The following is a 15165-nucleotide window of genomic DNA, read 5'->3' on the forward strand; positions in this document are numbered from 1 at the left end:
TGTTCTTTTTGTTGTTTTTTTAAAAAAAAAATTATTTAAGTAGCAACATGTAGGTACCAATGCAGAGTCTAAAAATTAATATACACCGTCTCCTTTGTAGATATCTTGCATGTTGTTTCAGAAGTTATTGTGGTATATGGAATTCATACCATAGTCTGTCAGGAGAGCAGAAACAATATGGAGGCAGAAGATGATAAAGAGATGTTAAATACACATTGGAGATAATATAGTTGGAGAAAGGAAGTAACTGAGCAAACTTACTATGTAACACAAAAAAGTTGCACTGTATATTTTAAGTCTCACTTTATATTATATCTTTTTGGGTACTATTTCATAATTTTCAAATAAAAAAGAATAATGTCTCAAACAATTTTAACTTTTAAAAATTTTAATTTATTGTTCTGATTTTTCAAAATCTAAAAGAATTTGTAACATTAATTCATCAGGTATGTCCTCCTTTTCATTCCATGATTCACATTCTTCAACACATTTAATTAATTCCTCGTCTAATGTGTCATCTAAAAAGTCAATTTCTTCATTTTCTTCCTTTGGATTGTTTTCAATCTTAATTTGAAAGGAAATATTATTTTCTTTCTGTTGTGCTTCAATTTTCGTGCTGTAAATTGCATAAAAAATAAATATATCAGTAGAGATAGGTTACTGTTGGGTTAAAGTTCAGACAGGTACTTGTGAGTTTTTAACAGTGAAGTTATCTTTGGGCACTGTATGGATTCAGGCAGGAAGTAGAACTATTAAAAAGTGCCTGTGATGAAGTAAATTCATGATTATACCATAGAAGCCTAACTCAATCCATAATTATAACAGAGAAGCCTATCTCAATCTCTAACTCTTACAGAGGGACAGTATATAACTATCTGAAAACGTTTTCACAAATTACCATAACATAGTTCTCCTTTCAAATTTTTAAAATAACTTTTTACCTTTCAAAAAGAAGTTTAAGTTGTCAGTGAAAATGCTCTTCAAATTAACTTCAGGAAGTAGTAGTCAAAATGGCTGTGTTTCTCTCTCTTTCTTTATATATATTCAGGTACATAACCAATCAAATGTCATGATATAATAGTAGAAAATGAAAGTAACATTTTAATTGTTTGTCAATTCTAACACTTCATATGTGTTTTTGTCATGTAATTTACCTCAGGATATTTAGCCAGGTCTACAGCATAAATGTCTCAATGGAATTCCATCACATTTGGGTAAGTGGTAGGGAATGCTATGTAGTAGGGCCTATTCTATATTTGATGAAAGTGTCTCAAGTGGTTTTTCTGTAAATTACTTTCCCACCTTTTTTTATCGAGCGCTTGCTGGTTCGCGCACCGGTACGCGTACTGGCAGCGTTACGGGAGTCCTCCATTTTGTGTTTCGGTAGAATTGAGACACAAGATGGAGGGCAAACAATGTTCGGAATGGGTAGAAGGGCTCACGGTAGACACTTCCTGACCCTTTAGGTTTTCTGAGGGGGGCTTAGGACGCTCAAATAGGCAAAAAAAAAAATCGCGTGGAGAGCGCCCGGTACGCGCACCGGTAAGCGTACCGGGGAGCGTACATTGGTGAAAAATAGTGAAAAAACTTAGAAAAAGATAAACGTTTAGAATGATCAGAGGTAGGGAAGCTCTGAAAAGAGCTATTGGGTTCTGTGGCTGATTTAGGTACCTTCAAGTAGGTTACAATGCACAGTCTTAAATTTAGGAGGAATATTCTATTCCCCTCATCTGAGAAGTGCACACCATCTCCTCTGTAGATGTCTTGCATGTTGAAACGCAAGTTATTGTTGATTATTGAACCCATTCCATAGTCTCTCATGTAAGCAGAAACAGATTTATTCACATGTTTCCGTGATTTCTCAAATTGTGGACAAAATTGGTTGGACCAGTTCCATTTCTGTCTTTGGCATATATTGGAATATACCAAGGCAGTTTGGGGAAAAAGTGTCATCAATTGATGAAAGGTGTCCTTTAAAAGCATTTCCAGACCAACCCCAGTCATAGTGCCCAAATCATTTCCACCACAGTGCACTATTAAGAGGTCAGGGTTTGGCAGATGCATAAAAAAATTATATTAAAAACATATAAAATATATTTTTCATTTAAAAGAATAATACATTTTACAGCTTTTGATATTTGCTATTAAAAAACCATTGAAATTCACTGAAAAAACCATAGGTTATAGACCATATATAGTTAGGAATTAGCATTTACAAAACCTTGAAAATTCAATGAATAAACCATAGGTTATAGACCATATATAGTTAGGGATTAGCATTTAAAAAACCTTATTTTACTCACAGAAAACCATTGAAATTCGCATATATAGTTAGTTGCACTAACTATATATCGCGCACCCGCAATCCACTGCTGATGATGTTAGTGATTAAACTGTCTTAATTTATGCATCATTATATCTGTTGTTCTGTAAAGTGTGGCATGTGTTGATCAGTAGCTATATGAGTAACTACATGGGTTATTGATTGGTTTCCCAAGTATTTGTATGGAAGAGTGAGTGTGTGTGGGGGGGTGGCTGGGAGGTGTGTGACTCTGTGCATAGATGTGTGAACAGCTGATTCACTAGATGTATGGGTTCAAAACTGCATGTGGAAACAGCTGTATGGGTGGTTGTCTGTGTACATGAGTGTATCAGTGAGTGAATGGATATGTCAGTGCTACCTGTCAAAGTAAGTACATTTGTAAAACACAGTACAAGTGAGAGTTGACATATATAAATTCCTGTGTTTAAGAGCCAGTGAATGTGTGAGTGGCTGCATGGATCATTTAAAACTTGTATCAGTGATTGTAAAAGAGAGTAAATATGAGTTAGAATATGTTTGAATAAGTAAGGTGTGTATAACTGTATAGTAAAGGAAATGGAGGTGTGATTGATTCTTTGCATGACTGAGTAGGTGTATGAGTAACTCCATGGATGAGTTAACACTGAGTGTATCTAAGGTTATATTAGAGTCTGAAGAGGTTCATCGTATTAACACATGAATGATGTCATCAGTGATGTCATCAGTGATGTCATTTTATTTGTCATCAATGATGTCATCAGTGATGTCACTGACCATGTCATGAATGATGTAATATGTGACATCATCAGCAGTGGATTGCGGGTGCGTGATATATAGTTAGTGCAACTAACTATATATGCGAATTTCAATGGTTTTGTGTGAGTAAAATAAGGTTTTTTAAATGCTAATCCCTAACTATATATGGTCTATAACCTATGGTTTTTTCATTGAATTTTCAAGGTTTTGTAAATGCTAATTCCTAACTATATATGGTCTATAACCTATGATTTTTTCAGCGAATATATATATATAGATGTATATATATATATATAGATATATATAGATAGATAGATATAATTTACCTTAATAAATACAACTATTTGTAAGTATATTATATATATATATATATATAATTAGTTATGTTATTATTTTGTAGCTTCATATTTGAAATAAAGTAGATATAGTGATATAGGTAATAATAGTTTGATATACTTACCTTTTTTAATGATATTTTGTTCCACATTTTTGACATACTATTTTGGTAGTTTGCATACAAGGTACTTAAGCTCAATATATTTTATTGAAAATATATTTACTGAGGAAGAAATCCTCTTCCTCTACATTTGATGAACATTGAAATTCTTTATAATTGACAAAACCTTAGTGAAGGAACATGATCAATGAGACACCAGAGCATAAACTCTTAACCTTTGGAGTGAGAGTTCAGGACCTTAGCCATTAGGCCATAGATGACTTTGTTGACAAAATATTTTACATAATATTCTTGTTTCACAATATTTTGGCAAACCAGATTTTGACACACTGCAGGATAAGTACAAGACATACAATAGCAGCAAACAATACAACTGCAGGTGCTACATTGCTTCAATTCCAGGACTATGCTCTTCTGTCTACATGTTGTGGTTCTTTGCTTACTTAGGAGAACACCATAGGTTTGCAGTCCAGACAGAAATGCAGCTACGGTGCAACTAAGGAGCAGCTGTTAAGCCAAAGTGTATTGTTTATCAAAAGGTAAATCAGAATTTTTCAATTGAACTGATGGTTTGGGACAAACTTAAAGAAACTATTGTAACAGGTTTCACACTGCTCTTTGAGTGAAGTGCTGAGATGCCGTACCTCCATGCCATGTCCAAAATATTGAGCAATATTAACCAGGTATCATACGACCTTGTATTTTGGTGAATATTCATGGATTTCAAAACAGATGCCCAGTCTAGATTCCTCCTTATCCGAAGATAGGAGTCAATAACTATCTTACTTGGTTTGTCTTGGTGAGCCACCACTAGAAGCTCAGACACAGTGGTGGGTAATCAGACAAAGAATTTAGAGGCCTCCGAGTTTCTTTGTCAAGGTAACATGGACTTTGTAGTTTGCTCTGCCATGAGGCCTAGCCTCCTGGGACCCACCCTCAGAAGTGCAACAGACAATGGGGGAGCAGCATATGGAAGACCTCGATTAGGAGTCACACTCTTTAAGGATTGGAGTTCCTCATGCCCTCCACTCTGGCCAGCCAAAACTGTGAAAAGTAAGAACTCCTCCTACGAGGGCCTTACATTAAATTTGACCTCCGTTGGTCACTGGAAATATTATGGCCAATGAAGACAATGTCCAATCATTCATTTTGGAAGGCACAGGGGCATCAACCCCAAGAAGACTTTCACTTTTGAGAGACTTCGCCAATTGTCTCAGGTAACTATATTATGATCTATGCAACCCATCTAACTAAAAATCCAGATTGCCATTGAATCACATGGCCTTTCCTGCAGCACTACTGTAAGACCACCAGCATCCTAATAGGCCTGCTGCACACCTAGTAATGCACAAACCAGGTCCTTTGGTGTTGTACAAGCATCATCCCAAAGTCAGGGACACAAACTTGAATGTGTCATATTAGGAGTGCCAATCCTTATAGGCCAATCCATGCTCCTAACGGTCCAACCGTACAACATTATTCTCTGTGTGTGTTTATTTGTGCAAGTATTTCTAAACTGCAAGCCTTGTCAAGTAGCATCAGAGGATTATTTAGGATGTGATCAATAATAATGAAGTAAAAAAGATGAAGGGAACTACAGAGGCATAAATCTTGCATGTGCCAGATAGGATCAAAAATATGTGTTTTTAGACCTTACCAGTACACCAGAAGTGGATGGAGACAAATAGGGGTGTGAGAAATATTACATTCTATGTGCATAACAGTTTCAATTTGTGAAAGAGAAGTGTTAGACCTGGCATTTCTTGGCATGATTAACCTTGACATTTTGCCTCTACCTCCTCTATTTTCTATGCTGTGATGGATTTCGTTTTACTGCCTTAGATGCTTTGGGCACTTCGCCACTGCTGACCAGTGTCAAAGTGCAAGTGCTCCCTGTAAAAAGTGTAATGATAATTGGTTGTCCATAATTAGCATATTAGATTTTACTAGTAAAATCCCTAGTAAAATGCACTGTTTACCAGGGCTGGTCACACAGATGCTACTCATGGGCCTGCAGCACTAATTGTGCCACCACACAAGTAGGCCTAAAGAGAGAACTCAGGCCTGCAACTGAAGTGCCTGCGCACAGTTTGTTAAACTGCCTTGTTGTCCTGACAAGTGCACCCACTTGCCAGGCCATACCTTTCCCTTTTTATGCACATCAGACACCCCTTTTTTTAGGTCCAGGGAACCCCCTGGGCAGGGTACAGTGTATGTGAATGGTAGGACATGTACTGAGTGGTGTACCATGTCCTGACAGTGAAATACCATTTCGTTTTTCACTGTTAAAGGCCATCTTGTCCATAGGACAGAATGGGGAGGCTGTGTAATATGTTTCCAGCCTATCTTCCCATAGGCTTAAGATGAAGAGGTTAAGTTTAGTATGCCTGAACTCAAAATTTAATAACACATCTTTTTGTGAAGTTGATTTTTGCATTGTGTGTTTCGAAACCTCACTTTTAGAAGCGGCTGTTTTTATTGTTTTCTAACATTTCTGTGTGTCTCTGCCTGGTTGTGGATTGACTGTCTGGATTTGAATGTGATAGGATCTGGTGAATGTCTTGACCCAGGGGGGGAGGTGATAGAGAAAAAGGCTGACCTTCACCTGGAGTGTAGGGGGTAGGAGTAGCCCCTGGAGGTGAAGAGGCCTGGGCTGCTGCCATTAAGCAACAGCTCCATCTCCTGATGAGTGATTGAGGATCCAGACCCCCACTATTAAAGGAAGAAGATGTCACTGGCAGGGAGACACCCAGAACTGGTTTGGACCGGGGTCAGTGCCCCTGAACACAAACACTTCAAAGATATGTAGGGGTATAACTATGAGAGCTGAAACCCCTGGACCTTGGACTGATCAAGACTGAAAAGGCTTGAAACTACTTTGTGGTCAAGAGGAACCTCTGCCATGGAAGAAACAGCTAAAGAGATTGAAGGAAAGGACTGACCCATGCTATGTGTTCTGGTGCTGGCCTGCAGTTTGCTGATTTAACCAAGGAGAGGCTAAGGGACTTTGCTGTGTGCTGTGTCTCCCTGCATGAAAGGACTTTGCTGTGTGCTGTTTCCTGAAGTATCTTGTCCCCGAGGGCCCAAGGAGAGCTGGCTCCCTGTTATGGAAACTCAGGGACATAAAATGTTCCAGAGGGGTCTCAGCGACACTGTGTGCATTCCCTTTTTGCAGCATAAGACCTTCGTAGGAACATCCCTGTGATCATGGGTACTCGGAGTCCAAGTGAGTCTCAGCGATGTTGTGTGCGTGTACTTTGTGCAGCCTGAGACCTTCATGAGGAATGCCCTGTGATCGTGTGCACCCGGAATCCAAGTGAAGTTTAGCGACGCTGTGTGTGTGTGCTTTTTGCAGCCTGAGACCTTCTTAAGAACTGCCCCATGATCGTGTGCACCTGGAGTCCAATTGAGCCTCAGCGACACTGTGTGCCTAGTCTTCGTACAGCCGGAGACCCTCATGAGGATTGCCCTGTGATCGTTAACCCCCGAACTCAAGTGACTATCAGCTATGCTGTGTGCATGTGCTTTGTGCAGCCTGAGACCTTTGTGAGGATTGCCCTGTGATTGTGGGCATCCAGAATCCAAGTGAGTCTCAGCGACGCTGTGTGCGTGTGGTTGGTACAGCTTGAGACCTTCGTGAGGATTGCCCTGTGATCATGGGCATCCAGAGCTTAAGTGAGTCGAAGCGACAATGTGTGCTTGTACCTTGTTGCAGCCTGAGACCTTCATCATTGTCATTGGCTTTTCCGACATGCTAGGTATTTAACGATGTATGCATGACTTTATGAACGTCATGATGTACGCACAGGGTGTGTAATCTTAAAATGGTACCATGCTTAAAGGCTTACAGACACATGATGAAGATGTAGTGGAAAGGTAAATCAAAATCGTAGTAAAGGAGTGACAACAAACCTCAGTGGCAAAACAATAAAATCTACAAGCTACACAATGTATGCAACAAAATAATGTTGTATAAACAAGAAACTTATATGTGGGAGAATCAAAAGTTTAAAGAAAACAAACATATTCCAGTCTGTTGTTATTCCCATGCGGCTGCATGGCATTACTTTTTTTATCCAAAAGAATTCGGATCTTGCCAATTGTTTGTGGGAGTCCACATCGGATCTGGGTTCTATACTGCACCACATTAAACTGACATTGAGGTTTTGAGGGGCGACAAAATCCTCACACTGACAAACTAAACAGAAGTGGGAGTGCGAGTCGGTGTTTGTCGCATGGTGAAATACTCACAAAACTGACTAGAACATATGAGGTCAATGCAGATATTGAATAATGTAGAGTAAACATTTAATCCTGACAGTCTCACCAAAATAAAGTTTTTGAATGTTATCTGGATACCTCAACTTTAACACCAGTTTAACAAATAGGCCATTTAGTCAAAGGCAGTCAAGTGATCAAGGAACACTAGAAAAAAGGACTCACCATCCAACAGGATATAGATTGATATACCCTATACAATGGGGCCCCACTCTTTGTGTTTCCTCCTTCACCATGCTCTTTCATCATGACATTTATTTGTCTATTTTCCAACCCTCCCTTGCAGTTCTTCACATTGTTGTCTTGATCATTCTCCCTGCTTGTCCCTACACTGCATCCTTCTTCATCACCCCATCAATCTTTCTCTCACTCTCCCATCTTCATCACTTTCATTGAGTCCTCCTTAGCGTATTCAATCACACAAGTTTAATCAATGGTGAGATCTGTTTACTAATCTTTCACAAGGATAGTTTTATTTTTGGAAACTGCAAAAAAAACAGTTTTACTCAAAGGGACCAGCACTCGTATTCCCCCGAGGCAATATGTAAATGCTGCATTCGACTAATGAAAATACCTGACGAAGAATTAGCTTCCACAGCATTTTATTTAATAAAGAGATGCTTTACTGACAATAGCTTCTTGGTGGCCTGAATACGGTCAGAGGGCAATGGAAACTGGTGGAATAAATGTATAAAATTGCTGTTTATGGCCGGGGACAAGAAGTCGTTAGAGGTACAGTGCATTTAATTATATATGCTTTGTATCTGCTTTGTTGTCATTACTTCTTAGTTAATCATGCTTCAATTAAAGATATACAAGTGCTAAAATATAAGTGCATGCAAGATTAATAAAGCTTACTCAATTAACAAGCTGCACGCATTCCATAGTGCAACAATGTGAAATGAATCCGCCAATTACTACTACATAATTTAAAATGTAAAATTTAATATTTGCATATCTGAGAGAATAGTTACATGACCACAGATAAGGGATGGCACCGTTTTCACCCATCCATCACACTATTCTGCAAGGAAAAAAATGTGAAATTAAAATAAATTGTAGATATTGAATACTATTGAGACATGCCTAAGAGTAGTACTGACTCACCATGATTTTAATGTTCTGGGCGTCACAAATAGACAACGAATGTCGATGCTGTTGATTGCAGCCAGAACAGTTGAAATTAAAATTAGAGGGAAAGGCAAAACTATATACCCTAAGAACAAGGAGTGGGCCATTTCAGAAAACCATCTTTCCCAGCCTATATTTTCTGTCCTCTAGGATTGAGGCACTGATTTACGGCTGTTGATGGTGACGGCTCATGCTCACGGTATTCCAGAGTCACACAGACACGTTTATGATATCCTTCTTCTGGTACATCTGCCGTACCCCCACTTCACAGGCGTCTTCTGTAATTAAGAGAGGGTAAACTTGGGTTAGATATTTGTACGAATAACAGTGAAAAGGAAAATTACAAAGTAAATGCTAGGGATAAATTCATAATTTCAGGTAGAAGTCATTTTCAGTGGTACTTGGGTCTGTCAGTTGTATGTGGAAAATATGCGCGGTAAGTGCTGTCGCTTGCCATGGGGAGTCTATCGCACTCCAATTGGATAACAAAGTTACTCTTTTTGTGCACTTCTTTCTAATAGTTAGTGTAGCAATGATATCATTCTCCAGAAGCAAGCAAGTACGGGTATGGGATGTAGTATGGCACAAACAATCACACTCAATAAACTACGGGTCATATTACCAAGGAACAGGGAAAATTAACGCTAAGGGCGCTTAGCGTTAATTTTTTTTAATGCCCACTATCGCTGGATAATATCGCGTTATTAACAACGCTAACTGCCTAGGCGACAAAAAATCCAGCGATAGCAGCATTTTGGGAGGTTATCGCTGGTAATGCAGCGATAAAACTACAAGGATAGGGATATCCTTGTTGATAGCCCATGGTGGACTTAGCCATGTAATCCACCTCCCATTGGATTACATGGCTAAATCTGAAAATTAGCAGGCGTAAAAAAAGCAGCGTTAACCATGGTTAGCGCTGCTTTTTTTGTCTCTAATAGTGTTAGCGTGAAGCTTGATAATAGGAGAAATGTCGCTTAGCGACATTTCTCCTCTTATTTTGCTCTGGAATGCCCACTTTGCATCTCATTAGAGATGCAAAGGGAAGCGCAGTGAAAAAGGGTGCTAACATGCGATTTTGTATGTTAGCACCCTGTTGTTGATAGGGCAATATTTTTATCTCCGCTTCTTTGGCTTTTAAAGCCAAAAAAGCGGAGATAACCCTTGTTAATATGCCCCTACATTTTTTTTGTTTACATTTTTTTTATTACGTTTTGAAGAAAAAAAAATACACTGGAGAATTTTGAACTCCATAAAAAGGCGAGGTGCAAAGTTAGATATCTAGACCAGGTAAAGGCGCAAAAAAAAAATTCCCCATGCAACAACTTCATCGACAGCAACATTTTAAATTCCTCCCACTCTGAGCTTTTCTCGCCAAAACCATTGGCTTCAATGGAACCTCGTCCAGTGGCTTTTTGGCTTTTAGAAGACTTCAGGGGATACAACCTGCAACCTTTCAGAAAGTAATATTTCACAGTGACAAACCAGGTTGGTGTTTCTCATCTGCATGCCATTGTGGTCGGTCTGCAATCAGGACTCATCCAGATTAATCATGAACAGTGATTACTGATTGACACTTTATTTTTTCCATGCTTCTTCCTGCTGTAGATCCTTAAAATTCATATTGACATTTTGGTGGCATTTCACTCATTCTATTCCAGAGCCTATGTTTTGTGCCAAAGCTACCAGCGGTTTGAACCCAGGTTTAAGTTATTTAAACTGTGCTCTACCTTGACACATTGCTGGTCTTATTCCTTGTGATAGACTCACATTCGCCTAATTGGTAACCAGTGATAACTCACTTTATTTCATGGAATTTGCAGGTTATTTCTTGTTTTTATCAGGTATTTTTACAAGTCTGCACTCTGTTGCACTTGGAATTTTCTTTATTAACTTGAGATTTTTATTAATTGCCTTAGTTAAGTCTGGTCTTTTTTAGTCTCGCTATCTTTACTTGAAGATATATTCCCCACGGTTCCTGCCACACGTTGCAGGGATCAACAGGGCGCACCTTGAACCCCCTCGGCCACCAACTGTAGGGGGTGGAGGGGGGGGCACAGCTAGGGGTCCCCAAACTTGCTTTCTGACAGGATTTTCATATCGCAAAGCCCTGTTTGGAAGGTGTGCAGGAAAAAGAACATCATAATCAGGGCAGTGTAAAATGCCATCCATATGGATTGCGGCTGGTCTGCAACTGGGCTACGGGCTCAAGACATCGTAATCTATCCAGAATGATTGACCGGTTTCACCTCCAACCGCCTAAATTGTAATCAGGTGGTCAGAAGTCAAACCGATGATCCTGGTCGGAAAGCCTCCAACCACGGGTCGGAGGCTTTCAGACTAATCGCCCCTATTGTTTTTTGAGTTGATATTGTTGTATTTTGTCTTCTGGATGTAGAAAGTTGTTAATGTGTTTCTGGATATTTTCAAACAAGTTTTTTATAGCTCTAAATTTCTGTATTCGAAATTATGTCATTGAAGCACCCTCTGGGGGACTAGCAAATTTTCTTCAAAAACTGATGGCTTGCATACATGTTGTTGTAATTCTCTGTGGCTTTGATTTATGCATGCAGCTAATCCTGAGTTTCAGCCCCAGAGAATCTGATGATAACTGGTGTTCCTATGTTAATGCACATCTGCAGCCCTCCACACATATTCAGGTGTACGTAGTAACTGACCACCAGTGTTTTGGTCCTCGTTACGGTAGTCAATATATATTCAGTAAGTGGATTACACCACTCATGCCATTAAAGTGATGTAATTAACGTAATATGGCTGCATAGCAAATAGCAAATAGATTAATACTGTATAACAGCATTGAAAAATCATTTGTTGGGTAATCTTTAAAAATATATTTGTAATATCAATTGGAAATGTATTTCCTCACGTTGTAGCCATTTATTATCCAAAGTGATAATATTGGTGCAGTAGTTTATGTATGGCACCTGCTGTATTGCAGCAGATCACTCCCACATGGGAGTTTGTTGATTTTCTTCGTATCACCTAGTCACCAGAAGACCTTGACTGAATGAAAAAGGGTGTAGTACTTATTCCATTCACCAACTGCTCCCATTTTTAATTTAGCACCTGAGGAGATGAGTGCAAATAGTGTCAATTGATTGCAAGGGATTAAAACAACTGTTAAATTGGCAAAATAATATGTGTGCATATTATTCCTTGATTTTTTCACACTGACATACAGTTTCTCAATCTAAGGAAACTGCTGAAAAGCTAATGCTAAGTAGAGGCTTTATGTACAGAAAAGCTTTGACTTAAAATGTCGGGGCATGGGGGGCGTTGTCACGCGCCGCTGGCTGATGGCGGCATACCTGTAAGCTCCGTGCGACCACGGAGCTTCACTGAAGATTTTAGCCTGCATTTTGCATCCCGCAGCAACCACTGAGATGGAATTCAAAGCATGAAATGTTGGAGCGGCAATTAAAACCGCTCTGACAGCTTTACCTTACGTCTGTGAACCTGTGGCCATAATGCAAGCGGCGGCCGCCAATTTGAATCACTTTCTCACCTCATATAAATTAACGCTCAGCAATGTGTTTTTTTCATCTTTTTTCCTCATATTTATCTACTTTCCCTATCATTTACCTCTTATGGGAAAACTGACACTAATGTGTCAAACTCTATAGAAACAATGTCATTGCTGGTCATGCCATGTATTTGGAGCCTACTAATGGACTGAGGTTGTCATGACTTTTTACCTCATAATTACAATACGCATACTTTTTTTATCTTCCAATTACTTAAAAAGAGTCTGCAGTTCATGAGCCTCTGCCTTTTCAACTAAACCATGTACCATTCTTTGTTATTGTGGCACACCTCTTAGCCTCTTCATCATTTGGCACTTGAATTACTATTAGCCACGTTGCTGTTGCTTCTCTTTTTTGAATGCAAGTACTAGAGTGCTGACGGTGGGTGCAGTCCTTGAGCGTTTGTCTTTCCAACTAAGCTTGTGCCAGTTTTTTGTCATCTGTGGTCACACCCCCAAGCCTCTTCATTTCTTGCAACGTCATTGTCCCTTCACTATTTGATTACGAATATTAGAGTGCTGACGGAGGGTGACTCTGTTTTTTTTCTTTTTTGGGAGCCTCAGTGATTGGTGATGTGTCTTTACTAGGCTTATGGGCAGACTGAAATTGTTATTAAAAATCACTTCTCATCCTCCTCATCATTTCAACATGGCTAATGAAGCTCCAATTTCAGTCAGAACCTCATCTACAGGTAACAAACCCAAGTGAGCCAAAAATGATCCTCCTTCACCCATCTTAATCTCTCAAAACCCTGTTCTTGATATTATTTTGGATGAAGTGAGAGGTCTTAAGTCCTTCATGACCACGACCAATGAGAATCTTCAACAAATAGAGGATAGATGGATTAGTATGGAAGCCAAGGTGTTAGATATGGAGCTACGTATCAGTGATCTTCATGACATATCCACTAAAATTCCAATTTTGGAACAAGAAATAAACTGTCTAACACGTCACACAGAGGACCTTGAAAATCTTAATAGATGCAATAATCTCCGTCTTTATGGTCTACCGGAAATTCTTGAGGGCCCGGATATTCTTCTCTTCCTGAAGAAATGTTTGTCAGAACTTTTGTACCTTCAACCAGAACCTTCATAAAATATTCAACGCGCCCATAGACTTGGTCGTCTGCAACCTCATGCCTTCAAATCTAGAGGAATATTAATATTGTTTTTGAAATTTACTGACTTAATGCGAGTCCTCTCTGCAGCCAAAGCAAAACGTCATCTCAAGTGGCCTGGTCACAACATCTTCATATCGCAAGATTTATCTACTACTACTAATGCTAAAGAAGAAAGGAATTCTTGGCTTTACGTCCGCAAATGAGATAATTTAATATTCGTTATGGCATCCTTCATCCTTGTTTATGCAAAATTACTTATGATGGTTCCACATGCTCATTTGATGATCCTGCTAAATTGAGGCCTTTTCTCCAGAGTATTTCAACAAATTCTGCAGCTGTTTCTTCCTTCCATCCTTAGTGTTACTGCATCTCTTATGTATTATATTCAGTATGGCTGTTTGTAATTCTATCAGTTTCTTCTTTTTCTCTGTCGCTTTATCTCCTCTTGGTGCAGTTATGCTCCATGTTTCAGTTGTAGTTCTTTTCTCATAGATCTGGATTTATTTCCTTGATCTATCTTCTTTTTCTTCCATCTCTATTCTATTTTTCTTTTTTGTCTTCTTACTTTTGTTTGTTTTTCTATTTCCTTTGCTCTATGATATTCAATTTGTTGCATGGGTCCCTTAGCAATGTTTATTGTTTTGTAACATATCTCTTTTCATCTAATATGTGGTGTTTTTTTTATTATTTATTTATATGGTGCATGTGCTTATCAGTTGTGTCTGTTTCTATATAATATATTTCCGTTATTATTCTCATATGTAGTGTCATTTCTTTTTTTGATGTATCCCTGATGTGTATCAACTTTTAAAGTATAACCCTCCCATCCTTCCTTCATGTGTAAATTTGTAACCCGGAACGTGCGCGGCCGTGGACATCCTGTCAAGAGACAAAAGGTACTCTCTCACTTATCCAAACTTAATTCTCAAGTGTCGTTTCTTCAAGAGACACATTGCTCTGAAGCGGAAACTCTGAAATTAAAACGACAATGGGTTGGCCAAGTTGTTTATTCTCCTGCTTCTGGCAAGAAAGGGGGTGTTGTTATATTATTTCATAAGTCGTTATCCATACTAATTGTGTCTACTCAAAATGATGAGGATGGTCGTTGGGTAATGGCCAAGGTTGTTATACAAAACAAAACTCTGGTTTTGCTGAATATTTATGGGCCAGTAAAATCAGACCCTAAATTTTGGGGTGACATTAACATTTTACTCTCCTCCATCGATTGTCCTAACATTATTATTGTAGGTGATTTTAACCGATGGATTGACCCCTTTTCTGACAGACAACCTAAATGTATATTTAATCCTGATAAATCCCCCAAAGCATTCCAGTCGGCCATTGCCTCTCGATCATTATATGATGTATGGAAAACTTGTAACCCTGTTTCTCTTCAGTATACATTTTTTTCAATGTTCATCAAACTCGTTCTAGGATTGATTATATTTTGGTTAGCAAATCCCTACTTCCATCCATTCAATCATCAGAAATTGGGTCTATTTTCATTTCCGACCATGCACCAGGCTATGCTATTCTAGACTTATCCATTAATACCCCAGAATTCAGCTGTTGGAAA

This window comes from Lissotriton vulgaris, chromosome 3_1 (genome assembly GCF_964263255.1).
Source record: "Lissotriton vulgaris chromosome 3_1, aLisVul1.2, whole genome shotgun sequence".
In the NCBI taxonomy this organism is placed as follows: domain Eukaryota; kingdom Metazoa; phylum Chordata; class Amphibia; order Caudata; family Salamandridae; genus Lissotriton; species Lissotriton vulgaris.